Genomic DNA, 3,592 nt, shown 5'->3' on the forward strand with positions numbered 1-3,592 from the left:
GGGGAAGAGGGGGACGTGGGGGTGGGGGGTGACGTGATAGTATTAGAAGGTACCCGGTTCAAATTAGTAAAGTGGAGAGATAAATAGTTTCTAAAGTCGTGCTGACCAACTGGAGTGAGCAGCTCATAGAGCGATGAACTGTTACCAACGGAGAACTGTCAACAGTAGAGAACTGTCAAAAACGGTGAACTGTCAACAATAGAGAACTGTTAACAATAGAGAACTGTCAACAATAGAGAACTGCCAAAAACGGTGAACTGTCAACAATAGAGAACTGTCAACAACGGTGAACTGTCAACAATAGAGAACTGTCAACAATAGAGAACTGTCAAAAATAGAGAACTTTCAACAATAGAAAACTGTCAACAATAGAGAGCTGTGAACAACAGAGACTTGTCAACAATAGAGAACTGTCAACCAAAGAGAGCTGTCAACAATAGAGAACTGTTAAAAATAGAGAACTGTTAACAATAGAGAACTGTCAACAAAGGTGAACTGTCAACAATAGAGAACTGTCAACAACGGTGAACTGTCAACAATAGAGAACTGTCAACAATAGAGAACTGTCAACAATAGAGAACTGTCAACAATAGAGAACTGTCAACAACGGTGAACTGTCAACAATAGAGAACTGTCAACAATAGAGAGCTGTCAACAACGGTGAACTGTCAACAACAGAGACCTGTCAACAATAGAGAACTGTCAACAACGGTAAACTGTCACCTGCTACAAGCAGACAGGAATACCCAATACTGTCACCAAAAGCACCTTCTAACCCACACGGATAAGTCTGTGGTGTTATTGTCTAAACACAGTTTCTAAACGTGCGTCAACAAGCGAAGAGCGATCAATCTTGGTTGGTGATGAATTAATCACAGACCAACTCAGGACCCCAGGCTGTTAAATCTGTGGCTAGAGCATTAGCTAATGAAAATACCCCTCGCCTCAGCAAGGAGCTGTGTCGACATCAACTACTGCTTTTATTTTGCTTGAAACGGGGCAAATAAAGAACAGATGAATACGGTGTACACTACTTGAACTTTTTTTTTTTTTTTTTTTTTTTGTGTTTTACGGCGCTCGCAACTGCATAAGGTCATGTGAGCGCGTGGCATACGTAATATTTTCAGTTGGTAGGAACTTTTGAACTTTGCCCAGGTGGCGGTCGAAGCCTACTCTTATCGATTTTAGACCCCCCCAAGGAATCTTTAACGTGCGTAACTTGCACACAGGACCTCTGAAAATGTTCGTCCTTGTCCGAGAAGGCTAGGTGTAGATCTTTCCTACCAGAAGATCAGGGGTGTGGCTGAAAGACAGCAGTAAAAAGAAGCCACGGAGTAGCAGTAGAAAGGCTGCAGAAAGAGTCAGGAGCCCAGAGTAGGGGGAATAGGAGGTGAGGGTTGTGGGGGAAGAAAGTGGAGACGAAAGCAGACGACAAAGTATTGCTAGAGAGCAGGATATGAGATGAAACGAGAACATTTTAGAAAATAATTTTTTTCCCGTCGCTACCCGGATTCGAATCCGGGACTTTTGAATGAGAGACGAACACCTTAACCTCTAGGCCACGAGAGCCCCCTCTTGGACTTCCAAATAATGCAAGCTCATTTCCATGAAAATGCTCCTTTTCTAATTATGCTTACTGGACAAGAATCGCGTACGCAACTCTATACGTATACATGGATTTCCCTGATGTGTTAGTAGTGGTTATTCTGAGCCGGGAATAACATGCTGCGCATTCTATAAATGCTCAAAAAGAGGTTTGGAATGGCAACATTGTGTGCAACGACCATATCAACATCAACAGCTACAAAAACAAAAACAACAACATGAAAAACAAAAACAACAACATGAAAAACAAAAACAACAAAAGCAACAAAACATCTGTAAGAACAACAACAGATAACAACAGACGTCATTGATTGGCAAACAATTACTGATGCATTTTTGGGCATGTCTCAAAAAAAGGTTGATTGATGCTGTTCCTGGCATCAGCTCTAGCTCTTCTGCAAAGTTTCCTAATACATGGTTGAAGTTAAAGACTAATACCATTGCCGGGTACATGAACTAGTTAAGTTTTTCTTATTTTTTTCTCAAGAAATTACTCTGGAGCACTTTTTAAAAAGTATAGATCTAGATCTAGCTACCAAAAATTAAAGGCAACTCAAAATCAAACGTTTTTGGTACCTGAATTATATATGTTGGTCAAAATGCATAAAATTGATGAAACAGAATATTATAATACTTATCTTCACTATATAGTAACCATTTAACCAAGATGTGAACAAAATTCTCCATGGCAAACTGGACCTGTGACAAACTGGGCCTGTGACAAACTGGACCTGTGACAAACTGGACCTGTGGCAAACTGGACCTTTGACAAACTAGGCCTGTGACAAACAGGCATGTTTCCCAACAGATCCACCCCTGACCCGACAGCCACCTGCCAGTCTCCAGCAGCACTTTCCGTACTGTTTTGTTTCGTCTCTTTTTTTTTGTTATTTCGATTTTTGGTTGATGTTGTTGTCGTCGTTGTTGTTGTTGTTGTTGTTGTTGTTTAAAAAAGTTTTAGTAGAAGTTTTACGGCGCTTGCAACTGCATAAGGCCATACGAACGCCAGAAGATTAGAAGTATTACAAGAGAGTAACAAATATAAAAAAGAAGAAAGGGAGAGAATTACGATAGATGTATTATAGGAAAAAAGAAACTGACCACACCAGAGCACCCGCCAACCACCCACGTTGTTGTTTTGATTTTGTTTTTGTTTTTCTGTTTTCAATACCGAACTGAAAAAGTATGCCGTCAACAATAATGTCGAACGAAAATCATCGATCTCGTATCCCCTTTGGAAGTAGGGAAAAATGGCGATCAAGGCTAACTGCAATTTGATTTGACAACTTGGTACAGAGAGAGTTTGCAGAATCTGAGCACTTAACTAATGGATAGCACGCGTTATTGCCTTTCGAAATGAAATCGTCAAGGCACAACAGCTAGTCTAACCGAAAGGATTAATTATGGAATAGATTCACTGCTAGTGCGCAGGTCAGACAATTTGCCTTGAGCGCAAAGGGAATGGTTGTGGGAGGGGGTGAGGTGGAGGGGTAGAGAGTTGTGGGAGGGGGTGAGTGGTAGGGATAGAGAGTTGTGGAGGATTGGAGGGAGTGAGGGGTAGGAGTAGAGAGTCGGGGATGGAGGGAGGGAGGGAGTGAAGGGTAGGGGCAGAGAGTTGTAAAAAGCTCATCGAACTCTGCAAGTACTCGACCCTACCTGGAAGACCTGATCTGGAATCCACAGTTAGGGAACAAGCTTTCGGGCTGTGCGTATGGCTAGATGGAAATTCCCAATGGAAGTGTCATGACGCTTTTGTTAATTTATCACTATCACACAGCTCGACTCGTCCAATTTCCTCTCGTGACGTCATGAGTCTCAACTAAATCTGTGATAGATGAGTGTTATACAGGTGGTATATTTTTAGAACTTTCATACTACTCAGAGTATTGGAGGTTCGTGTCTTCGATTTTTTTTTCTTTCTTTATCTCGTGATTCCGCGCACCAGGCCGCATGTTAGCCGATTTGCCTGGGAGTGTGATGAGACGAT

The sequence above is a fragment of the Aplysia californica genome, unplaced genomic scaffold (assembly GCF_000002075.1).
Source record: "Aplysia californica isolate F4 #8 unplaced genomic scaffold, AplCal3.0 scaffold00943, whole genome shotgun sequence".
In the NCBI taxonomy this organism is placed as follows: domain Eukaryota; kingdom Metazoa; phylum Mollusca; class Gastropoda; order Aplysiida; family Aplysiidae; genus Aplysia; species Aplysia californica.